Raw genomic sequence first — 13228 nt, forward strand, 5'->3', positions numbered from 1 at the left:
ACTATACCCAGATGAGCCAGGACAAAATGTGTTGGCTTCCAGCACTTGTTTTGAAATAGGTCATGAACTCAGAAAATCCATTTATAAACATTGTGCCAGGCTGTAGAACAAGGCACATGTTTGGAAGTGTCTGAGAAAGGAACCCTCCTCTACCACTGCAGAGGAAGGATCCTCTGCTCTTCTTCTTCCATTCTCCTCTCTGAAACTCGTAGCACAGCGCCGCAGTTTAATCCTAACTGGCGACTAACCAGCCAAAACCAGGACACACAGGAAGAGGAAAAGGAATTCTGGATCTGTGTGCTCATTCTAACATTGTTAAAGGGAGAAAGGAACTTTATCATGAGGCCTTGAAAAACAAGAGGAGCTTGCAGCTTGATTTTAAGAACCAGTTAGGTCACTACACAGACATTTTCATGCTGTCTGAAAACAGTTTTCCGCGTAAAGGTCTAGTGGTCTTCTCCACAGCACAGTGAAATTATGGAGAGCTCTCCAGATACCTTCAGACGACTTTGTGTTGGGTCTTGTCTTCAAATTAGATGGTTTTAATAAAGCGCATTAAGAGATGTTTTTTTAAACACTTCTAAAGTCACAAGAGCTGTGAGATCTTTGCAAGACATAAAATTGTTACCAGACGTAAGAACAAAAATCCCAGGTTCCTTCCCAGTTTGGTTTTTAATGCTTGCAAAATGCTTCTCTAGTACAAAGAGAAGGAATTTGCAAGTCAGATCATGAAATAAAGGAGAACCAAATTCCACAATTAACTAGGCCATCATCTAGCACACACAGTTCTCCATTTTCCTGCCAAGTACTATCAATACTCTAAAAAGAACCCTATCAATAAGAACTGTTGTTATTTAGAACAGACAAAGTTGGGGTTGCCTAGTTCCAAAGAAACCAAATATGCTGACCATGACACAGCACTCTGAACTTTCCACATGAGATCACTAGATATCTTTGACAGTGAGAAATGAGAATGGGATTACATATTCAGTATACAAAACACAGAATCACTTTCTATATCTAGGCTGCATCGTTAAATGACAAGAATGTGTTTAAGTACTTTCCCTCTTAAAAAAAACCCAACAAAAAAAATTCAAAGAGAGTATACATCCTCCTGTTCCTGTCATTAATTAGACAAGCACTCGCAGATAATGCCAAATCCTATGATTCTCTATCTTACATTTTATCAGCACTGAATATTGTAGTCTGGTGCAAAGCACAAAAATGGAAAAAATTGAGTCATTTCCACAGGCTTAACTTTACTCCAGAAAAAATCTCCCTAGTCCTGCTCTGTGGTCAAGAGACACATAGATCCTTTGAATTACTGTCAGAAGGCACCTCTTTCTCCTGCTTGTAAAAGAATGCAAGGGGGACTAGCTCATCTAAGGTAAAGCTTTGCTTCTGTAGTGTTATTTTCTCTATGTAAAAGGTTTTCTGCTGATTTTTTGTTTTTCAAATAGAAATACAAGACAGGGATTGCCTAGCATTGTCTCTCTGATTAATACTCAATTAAATCCTAAAGACAGTTCCTGAAGACAATCATAAAATCAATACAAAACCACAACAACTTATGAATGTATTTTATCAACAGCAACTCTACTGTTAACTCACTATCAGCTTGATAGACCCTTAACTATGATATCAAAAAGTGGCGTCTCCAGTACACAGTTCTTTATAGAAAAAAAAAAGTCAAAATGGAAGGAACATATAGCACCACACTTTTCAGCATTTGAAACAAAGTTTTCTCTGGAAGAAAACCATTATACCAGAATTCTGTAAGTATGTAGTCCAATTAAATGTTCTTTTATGAGAGCAAATGGAAGGGCACAGTGATCTCCAAGTGCTTGGAGAGGACTGTATTTTTGATTTGGTTATTCTCAAATCTTCTAGTAAATCTAGTGTCAGCATCTAGTTAATAGAGCTGACACAGCAGGGATGCTGCACAATGTTTACATTACATGTGATATGTATTTCCATGTAGCTTTTGAAAATGAACATTTGTAATTCTCTAAAAGCCAGACTGTAAGTTAAGAACAGATGCCACAGATTTGAATCCCTATCTTCAAATAGTAAGGTATGAAAGAATGAATCAAAAATAGTAATAAATATCTCATAATTGCATATTGAATTTATCTCATGTATGCTGTGGAATACCAAACATTCATGTAACACATTTACTTTAAGCATACAACATGTATTTTTTAGATATTGGTTATTTTCTTTTGATCAACAAATTATTTTACTGCTGACACAAAGTTGCCGGTTTTCCCTTACACAGATATAGCCAAACACAGTCGGGTAAAAGTCAGAAGTCTTTTCTATGTAGCCTTTTCCTCGACATTTCTACTTTGTTTTGTTGCTCAGTGTGTCGACTGTGTTTGATCACTTTTGCTCACTGCGCTGTGAACACACATGCATCTGTATGTGGACTGAGAGTCAGACAACATGTGGAACCCCAAAGATGTGCTTGCCAGGTAACTAGCACAGGTGGGATGGTACAAAGCTGCAAACACAAATACCTCAGATGACTGTGTGCATGAATTTCAAATAAACTCTGTGTCTACGGGCTAGGTTTTGTCCTTGTGTAGCTTTCCCCGAGTTTATCTTATGACATTCTGTTGTGGCTGTTGTTAAAAACAAACAAATAAACCCAAACAAAATCCCTGCTAGAAAAATGCAGCTTTTTTTTTTTTTTCTTAACATTAAAAAGAGAAGGGGGGATTATACAAGTTATTTCAAAATATTTGAGCTGGAGTTGTGGTTTGAATGGCCATTTCTACCTAGCCAATACAGTGAATCAATACCATGTGTCTATTTGTTAAATGACTTCTCTTCAAACAAAAGAAGGTAGCGGGCATTTTATGAATAAGTAGTCATAGCAAACCCATAACTTTAAAAAGATGGGCTAAGAAGCTGTGAAAAAGTGTAAAAAGCCGTGTCATATAAGCAAAATTATAATAGAAAATTTCATTTCTTCACACAGCTGCATCAGAATTTCAGAACTGATCAGGGACATGCTATAAAATCCAACATTCCCTCAATGACTGAAACAGTGATTGTATAAATTTGAGCATTATCTTATGCATTACCACTACTATCCCTCCTCTTTTTTGGACAGCATCACAAGTCTAGTGTCAGTAGTTACAACTCGTAGAGCCAACCAAATGTTTGCTGTTACAACATGGAGCTGGTAATAGCCAATCCCACCTCATCCTGCACAACACCAGCCAAAATAGCCAATGGTGCTGCCAGACTCAAAATATGTCACTATGTCCTCCTGATAATACAAAAGGACAGAGTCCCACAAATTCAGATCTGTCATCCTTCTGAAACAGATGGAACTTGATGGGCAAATTATCATAAAACTTGATTTGAGTCAATTGAGCCAACTGAATCATAAAAACCCTAAACTGCCAACTGACGTATATCCCCCTGCCTTTTGCCATAGACAGGAACAATCTATCTTTATTCACTGCATATATAGTTACTGGTATGCAGGTTTGATGATAAGCTATTCCTTAGAGCACATAACAAATTCGAGGTGAGCGTATTTGTGCTGAACCCAGACCCTGCAGCAGTGACAGGTATCACTGGAACTCTTGAGTACAAGTTATTCTTATAAGGCCCAGTGCAATGTTCAGCCACTGAGCTTTTGAGCCACAGGATCTGGTCTGTGACTCACACGGGAATTTGACATATTCATACTTTGCTATAGGTACCTTGACTGAGGCTTCTAAGGTTAATAAAAAATTAAGAGAGGTAACATATTTGACTGATATCAGTCCATGATTCACTGATCCCTGTAAACATTTCAGAGCTCCCACTTCCCACCACCTGAATTCTAGGTCTGTTAGGGAGTCTGTGTGGGCATGACTGGACAATGACCTAAAAATATTCAATATAGAAGCCCCTTTTGATTGGCATATATTTTTGCTACACCCGTCACATAAACAAAGTTTTAAATCCTTAGCAGCACACATGTTCCTAGTTTCAGATTGTATTTCAGTGAAATAACTGCATGGACACTGGGTCAGATGTGCACTGGCTATAAACCAGCAGATCTCTGAGCTTTCTGTAAGGTCTGGAGACCTAGAAGAACTCAGCATCTAATCTGAAGTGTAATAGCTTCAAATAGCTTTAAAATAGCTGTTATAGGTAAGAGTCCACTTCTAAAATATTAATAGAAAAATTTACTGAATTTGTCTCCAAAGATACATTGGCTAATTAATACTACTTGAACACACAGTTCTTGCCTTAAACAGGTACCCTAATCTAAGATGCAAATGAACAGAGATAAAGTAAAAGAGGGGAAAATATTATACTGGAGAGATTCAATACAATAAAATCTTTAGCTTTTTTAGCCTTTGCAGTATTAAGGGCCACTACTCACAAAAAGAAGTTTGAAGGAAGAGGAGGGAAGATCACACATTCATCATAGTCCAAATTTAATCTTCACTGAAAACTAAAAAGCCCCACGACACTGTCAAAGCAAAACTGCAACCCCAAGCCACCTCCAACGGTCAAAACATTTCTATGACTGTATTTAAAATAACTGGTAATGGCCTGTCCAGGTTTTGTATCCCTATAAAGATCCCCTAAAATAAAGGAATGAAACTCCAGTGTTTAAAAGGTCTTTGGCATAGGAAACAATGAGTTAACAATAATGAGGTGACAGTGGCAATAATGAGCTTATTTTTTCATCCCAAGATAATCCAAACTGTTGGAAGATTATTCCCTAATGTGCCAAATAAGTTCCATCCCTCTCAACTTTGAGAGAACAAAAAAACAAGCATGAAAATAGGAGTGAGATTTGTACAAAAACACATTCTATGAATGAATCTAGGAAATCATTAAAACTGTAATAAGTTGGAAGTAACATATATGAAGCCACAGTATATATTTTGAGCTCTTTCAACACTAAATTTACTTCCATTTACTGAAATCACTCTCACTTAGTATGAAACTTCATTCGACACACTTATTGTGCCTGAGACAACAAAAGCAGTAGCTTGGCCAAGTTTCCTGACAGATCTACAGATAAGACCACAAAGCTTTAGTCTACAGGGAAAAGCAGTTGACTTGGCAAGTCTGCCTGTGGCTCGCTGACCTTTCTTTCAGAAAAGGTCACCGCAGAGTCAGGTTCCTGAACTTCCCAGGGATTCTGCAGCTGTAAAGCTACGGATCTTTTAGACTATAGCATCATGCTAGCCTAAAGCAACATGAATTAATAAACCTTTTTTGGTTTTTAAATTCTCACAAAATCTTTTCAGAAGCAGGAGAAATCAGGAGTGATACCACTCCAGTTCTTGGTGATCAGCAACTGAGAGATTGCTGAAAAGTGCTGTAAGAACACACAAAACCAGCTGCACGTAGGTGAAAGGCCAAAGGTTTCTGTGTCTGTGTGAGGCGGTCTGATTGTCTGTTGTCTGCCCTGAGCACAATTATGAGCGTTTAGCTTACAGTGCTATCAAGCTGGGTCTTCTTGTTACATTCAATGCAATGAAAAACAAAATTAAAAGGCAGGGAATTTTTTCCCCCAATTATTTTCAGTGGAATAATAGAACACTTTGCACCTTAGGCTGCAGGAATGAAGTTGTAAGCCATGGCAGATTATAATAAATTTATTTGCTAAAAGAGCAGATAGAAACCCTTGAGTTACACAGCATTTTAAGCAAGAGAATGATGGACTGGAACAGGTTTAACACTGATACTAGGTTAAATCTTAAGTTAGGCATGTGCAAAGGCTTTCGGCTTTTCAGGGTGTGGCTCACACATGGAATGAACAAACCAGTTTTTAAAGAGGTAAAACCTCCACAATTAGAATGATTATTTTAAAGAATCATAGAATAAGTCAGGTATGGAGTTGTAGATGCTTTTAAAAAATCATCATATTATTATTAATTCCAAAGGAGCAATAGCTGCTTACACTGCTGAACTTTGTGATCATTCTTCTACATTAAATTATTTGTAATTTTCTAAAAAGTGCATTTCTCTTCTATACTTTATATAATTTATATCCTTATCTTTGGTTTCTTTTTTAAAAAGATGAATCAAATAAATGGTTTAAATAAAACAGAAGAAGCTGTATGAAACTACTCTTGCTGGAATGAAAAAGTTGCTTTTTTTGGGAAAATAAGATAATTTATGGGCCAATGGATAAGATGACCTCAAGAAGTCCCTTCCAACATAAAAAATTCTGTTATTCTCTGATAGGTTTTTTTTTTTATATTATATGTTATATACCTTATAAATTGCATAAACCATCTATTTCATTCTACTTATAAATATTAATGAATATTAAATATGTTATACTTTCATTACATGTTACGTAATTATTATGCATTGTATTTTATATATTCTATCATGCAAATAAAACAAAATAAAATTAAAGAAAAGCTAATGGGACCATTCTTCTTAAAGTTACAAACTAAAGAAGTATTAGCAAAAAAAAAAATAGTAAGAGAGAAAAATAGATGTTTCTGTGTTCTTGATGAGGTATTTTAACAACACAGTCTCCAATTCAATGTGTATAGTGACAACAGAGGAGCAGCCACCATGACTGTTAGTACTGCAATTCTTTATACAAATAGATCACTCGTATGTGTCTATACACATATACATACACATACATGACAAACCAGTCCCAGAAGAATGCTGGTTCCTGTCTATTTATCATTCTCCGTGCAATCACACCTTTCCACCTATTCTGAAGGTCATGAATTTGAACTTGGTGGAGGGATGGATGTGAAGTTCCAGCATGCAAAAATTTTGAAAAAGGGAGACTGCAACTGCTTTCCAACCAGGTATTAACGCCAGGCTGCATCCACTGCTGCTGGATAGAAACTGAGTAGTCATGGCCTTCGCAGGTGGAGCGTGGGAGGTGAAATCCACAGTCAGTGAATGAAGTTGCCGGGCAAGACACACACACACTCCCACACAGCAGCTGCTACTGCTGTTCCTGTCAATAGCCCCACCATCTGAAGGAAAGAGGTTTTTTCAAAGGTGAACTGGTTCAGCTGCACAAGGGTTTAAGGACAATTTTACTCATTATTTCCTGAATTAGAGCTATCTTCTATTAAATAATGGTAGCTACTCAAGTTGACTTCGGCTGGAATAGGAGTGGAGCCCTAAGAGCTGCCACCCGCTCTCTCAAATCAACGACTAAACTTGTGCTGACTTAAATCACCCTGGAACAAATAAACCTTTAAACCTGAGGCTCTCCCTCAAACAAAAATGGACTAAAGTCAGCAGGTGTTTAGCTCAGAAAGGCTCCAGTATGAACTTCCAACTACTAAAAACAGCCCCTGGACATGTACAGATGCACTGCCCATCATCTATCAAGTCTCTGTACTGAAATGTACTTTTGTAGAAGACCTAAACACCTCTGAGGAGCTGACCTTTTGCTCATCATTCTCTGCCTGCACAGTAAGCATGAATATGTAAGTGTATTTTCACCTATACTAAAGGAGTCTAATGCTTGTTATTTGTTAGCACTCAGCCAACAGTCAGAAATGTGACATTGTAACTTTGGAGTTTTGGTTGTATTCTTGAAAATTACTATTTGCATTTCAGAAAATGAAAACATTAAAAAGGTTGAGATTTATGTTACAGAACTGACATCCAAAGTGACAACAGGAAAGTGGAAAAATCTAGTAACAAATATCAAAATAACTAGAAATTGCAAAATAACAATAGTCCCTTCTATTCTGCTTTTCTTCATTGAACAGTAAATTACCACAGAAGATATACATACAACCTTTAGGCTGGGATCTGTATCACACAATAATCAGGATAATCAATCTCCAGCAACTCCCATATGTGGAGCACATCAGGTTCTCTACCAAATTCATTCAGTAACACTAAAATGAACATTTTAAGGAAGGTAAGTTATGAATACCACAGGGATTCCTGGAAAAGTTGCACTTCAGAAATATTTAAACTTCTTAAATTTTATAACGTTAATGCTGATGAACCCTTATAAATGCTGATGAATGACTTGGGAAAAGGATTCAATGTGTTGTTCACCACAGCTGATGATGTAGATCAGCCTGTGGTTCCAAGAATGTTAATGTGGGGACCATCTTATCTTCTGCTTCCTCAAAAGATTTCACTCCATTGTTCCTCTGACACATTTTATTTTCTTTTTATTAAGTGGTTTGCAAAAGAACTCTCAGCAATTTGGTCCCTGCTGCTGCCGACCCTGATGTCCCCCATCATAGCCCCTAACTTTGCTCATCTCTAAGGTACAGACACAGGAGGTGACAGAAGCCACAAACAAACCACTCAACCACGCTGAGGCAGCCAACCACAGGTAAGTAGAACAGGTTTAGCTGATTATTATGGGCTCAATGAAGCTGGTGGCTGGAAGAGGCTGACATTTCAGGATTGGTCAGCTCAGATACATGGACCAACCCTTTATAAGCCACGGCAGAGATGAGTGCCTTTAATACTGGTTTGACTTTGTAAATACATTCTTCATGGCAATACCCAACTATTTGCATTGAAACAATTTAACCTTTTATAAATACCACAAGATACAGTTTTGATGCTTTAAACAGACTTTATACAATCTGCAGAGCCTGAGTCTATCTTATACTGGGGAAATGAGTTGGAGATGTCTCAGCTCAGCAGCTGGGCAGTAGAGGTAGATGATCTCCTATAGATCAGAGGGACAAGATAGACTTGAACTTCACTGGGATGCTGATACGTCTCTTGCTAATCTGATGTCCACATCAAATGAACAATAGTAATCTAGTAACAACCATCTGTAGGCCACAGACTGTCTCTGAAGGTGCTTCTAGGTTCTTTTCTTTGCATCTAAACTACTTATATTTCAACCAAATGGGATATATAGGAGCTTGGATTAAAAGCCCTTTTATCAATGATTTGTTTCAAAAATATTATAAATTGCATGCTATTCACAGTTTAATTTATATCGTACTCTAAGTATTTCTTTTTCCTTTCAAAACCTACATATATTGTTAGCCTTATTAGCTCAAGGTTAAATATCAAATCTTCATCATATTTATCTTTCATGCTCATTTTTTTCATATTTTGTGGTAAGTCAGTTATAATAATGGAAATCTGTATATAACCAATAGTATTGTTCCAGAGGTACTGATATAACTGAATTAGAATCAAAACTGAAGTCCTTATTTATACCAAGGCTTTATATATTTTTAATGTTCATGGTCTAATTCATAAATCAGCCTTGGAGTGTTGTTTTCCTTTTTTTCCTTTATGAAAATACAAGAATTGCAGATTTGATGAGGGATTAAAAGAGAACTCCAAGATGAATTATTCAAGAGAGCAAACAATATTATTTTCTAAAGAAAATGACAGCTTTTAGAAATAAAGTGCAGTATATGCAGAGCCTTTGTAGATACAAAGAGAAGCAAGAAAATAAGAATGAAATAAATTACTGGTTTTGAAACAAAAATATTATTTCTGATACCTAAATGATTGGACTATATTTATTCAAGGAAAACATTCATTCAGACATGTAGGGGGAAATGCTGACCCTGCTAGCCAGTGAAAAAACACTCACTAACTTGAGAAGAACCAGGATTTCATCCCATCAGTGTGAAATATTTATAGTTCTTCCAATCCATTTTAGGTATTAAATTTAAATATGTTTTGTTACATTTCTTTATGTTTTGTTACTTTACTTTGCTCCTCCTCCCTTTCTTGGGGCAAAAAAAATGGGATGGCAATGTGGCTATTTGGACTAGATGATTGCTGTAGGTCCTTTCCAACTGAAATATTCTATTCTATTCTATTCTATTCTATTCTATTCTATTCTATTCTATTCTATTTCCTGGCTTGATTAATCCTAAAACCTTTTTTGTCTTTATACTTCCAAAGTAAACCCTTCTTTATTCAACAGAGGAAATACTTCTGCCACAGATACATAGGGAAATCATTTATTGAGAAGGACAGATTTCAGAAAAGGTGTCTGGTATTAAAAAGCTCTCAGAATACTGAAAAATAAAAAGATGCCACTCCATTTGCCATGAAGAATATAAAAGTTGGAGTAAATGACTGTGCTAGGCTCTGTGCTGCTGTGCCTGATCAGCTCTGTGTCCCTAATCTAGGTAGTCATAAATTGCAAAATAATAATTTAGGCTGACAAAACTGCATAATAATGTAAGTAATGTACTGTACCTAGGGATCCTTGCCAGCGGTGTCATTTTGCAGGAGGATATAAAACTCAGATATCCTTACTCTTCAAGTCCTTGGTTGAGGGAGAGGTTGAAAGAGCAGAAGAAAATTCACATTGCTGTCATGCCTGGTATTCCAGTTCTGTATTGGAAAAGCATAAATCACCTGAGATTCTTTCAAGAACTAGGTAAAGTATTTCAAAGACACATTCAAAACTCGTGGGTTTGCCCCCTCTATTCTATATTAGGGTAGTAAGTGTACTTACAGAAGATACCTGTCAATAGCTAAATGGGTTCTTACAGGAGAAAACCAAGCACAGTGACTATGTTGAGGTAAAGGTCTTTATTTCTGCCTGAGTGAACTGATCTAACAGGGACTAAGTGCTTTTCTTGCTTTCCCCTCACCCACATAGTGCAAAGGAGCTTGGAGATGGACAAAACCAACTAAGTACAGCATTGGGAGAAGGGGGTAGCAAATGTCACCAGGTAGCTTATTAACTGTTGTGAAAGAACAGAGGAATTCTGTCTCTAAGGGGCTTTTTCTTTGACTTACTAGGCCTGTAATGACCACAACTGGGCTTACACTACTTAGGAGCCACTTTAAATAAGGCCACAGTCTATTTAAATTCCTGGAACAACACTAAATTTATAACTTTCAGAACACAGGTTGGTTATCTGCTCACATTGCTATTTTATTATATCCTATGAAGTGTTCTCGCTGTAAAAAAATCTTACTAAGTTATCAAGTAGTGTGATTTTACCACAAATTTTGCACAATTAGGTGTTTTCTGTAAAGCACCATTCCCTAGAATAGGTGATTCTGTATTTTAAACAAAACAAAACAAAAAATGTTTCTAGCCCAGTGGTTTGCATAGTAAACCTTGAATTCATGAACAAAAAGAACCGCAAATATCCCCAGCTTTTCAGGAGAAAAAATCTTATTTTCTGTGTGTCTGGATTTTTCTGTACCTGTGCTGCCCAAGCTGTCTGGGCTTTCCTATGTAACAAGAATATCGATCTCAGGGAATCATTGGTAAGCCTTCCCAGAAAAAAGTTTAGAGCCGACTCTATGCTTTCTACTTCTAGGAGACAGAAAAAAACCAACAAACTACAGCCTGGATTTACTGAGAGAAAAAAAAGGAAGTCGTGTCAGAACTTCCTCAGCAATAAGCAAAAATGACTTTGACTGATCACTAAATGACGGATTTTAACTGCCAGTAGTACATGAAGAAGACTGACGCATTTTACTGATGATGTAGACACAGCAAGTCTTGATAAGCTCTGATCATGACAGTGATGCCATCATACACATGGTGATGAAAGAAACACAGCAGCAGACAACAAGGAAAAAAATGTCACCTACTAAGAAAAAAATGCAGCTGCAAGAATACACAGATTAAAACACCAGACTTGCATGCCTGACCCATTTGCACATTCTGAAAGTGACTGGAGCTTCAAGGATGTTGGGACACTTGGAATGAGTCAAAGAAGCTGTGGCATGAAGATGACCACGAAACACTTTCAGTTGGTTTTGACTTCTGGCTGTGGTTGGGTACACTTGCATTTTCCTCTGCTGCAGATGGATTACAAAGCACTGGCAAAGACTAGGTGTTGAACATGGACATTTAACCAGCGGCAATTATCCTACTAAGATGCTTCACAGCTCACATCTGGGTCTGGAACAGTAAGCCAGCATCATGGTAAAGCTGTCCTGAAACTCTGTCAAAGCAGAACTACTAAGCTGGAAGCAATACCTTGCTTTGTTTAGTTATACTGGTGTCTCACTAGAGAACACTGTCAGTCTCTTAAAGGATCCCCTGCATCCCAGATTGAAAGGAAGGTGAAAACAGAACCAGGAAGCTTAAACAGAAATGCTAAGATTCTAAAATGGGAAAACTAACATTGACCAATGAGTCAGACTTTGTTATTCCTTCTGACTACCGCTTCCATAGGTTTCATACACAGCAAGAGAGTAGTTCAAGGTGGCACAGTAACACTACACTCACATACTTGGAAGATTTGCTAAGTTAAATCATCCTCACTAAAAGTTCTTTGCAAATTTCTGCCTGTAATTAAATGAAAAACACAAAACTTCACTTGAAGTCCATATCAAAATGCAGTACTGTAGAAAACAGGTTGTTTAGCAAAAACACGAGCCTGTATCCCATGATCATCAATAGACAAGGCAATGTAAATACTTAGCAGAACTGAGGCCCAAGCCTACCAGATCTACTGAAGAGATTTCCCAAAACGCCCACAGAACTGAATTAAACCACAGAACCACCACTGGTAAAAGTAGTCACAAAGATTAGTATTTGTGAGATCAGAACAATCTCCCCTTGGATTCAGCACAGTCCTTAAAGATATACTGAATTATAAACAACTGAGTAATTCCATCCCTATGTGACAAGCTACTTAAATACAATGGAAATGCTTAAGTGCTCTGCTACACAGGGATGCCATTACTCACATACTTAATGATAAGCACGTGCTTATTACTTAACTTGTTACATTGCCATGTCTAAAAAGAAACATGCAACTAATTAATGTATAATTATGAGAGCCCACACCCCCAGAGCTTACTGCATAAAAGAGAACACAGAGAAGAGATAAAAAAGCAGTAGAGTGACAGCTATGAAATTAAATGTAACTTGAATCTGCCTGCATATTTTACAGGTGAACAGTTTGAATGATGACAGATTTCACCCCAGTTTGAAAGAGGAAAAACAGTCCACTTCTCTGGCAGAATCTTCCCTTTATTTCTTCCTGCATGTTTGGACACTTGATCTGTAGAAGACAAAGGGCTCTTCACAGATCCATTTTGTTAATTAGCTACATGTTGTTTTTCAAATTCTGTAGACTAAACAGAAGTAAGCAAAAGCCATCTTGACAAGTCCTGAATGCACTCCAATATTATTTAAGCAGATCTAAAAAATCACACTACCAAGATTTTCACATGATATTCCAATTTATTTTCACATCAGTAAGTGCTTCTGCAGTTTTAATCCATATTTTCTGCATTGCCCCAACAAAGACAGACTGCACGAAATCAAGGCAATGAGCAACAA

The 13228-nt window shown here is 37.1% G+C and overlaps 1 long non-coding RNA gene across 1 annotated transcript in view; it reads right to left on the reverse strand.

The window, feature by feature from the left end:
- Positions 1–13228, reverse strand: part of LOC125328322 — a 36159-nt gene that overhangs the window by 19157 nt on the left and 3774 nt on the right. The window contains exon 2 of the long non-coding RNA XR_007204651.1: positions 10165–10302. This is a non-coding gene — a long non-coding RNA (uncharacterized LOC125328322). The remainder of the gene's footprint in view (positions 1–10164; positions 10303–13228) is intronic.

The sequence above is a fragment of the Corvus hawaiiensis genome, chromosome 1, assembly GCF_020740725.1.
Source record: "Corvus hawaiiensis isolate bCorHaw1 chromosome 1, bCorHaw1.pri.cur, whole genome shotgun sequence".
Taxonomy (NCBI): Eukaryota; Metazoa; Chordata; class Aves; order Passeriformes; family Corvidae; genus Corvus; species Corvus hawaiiensis.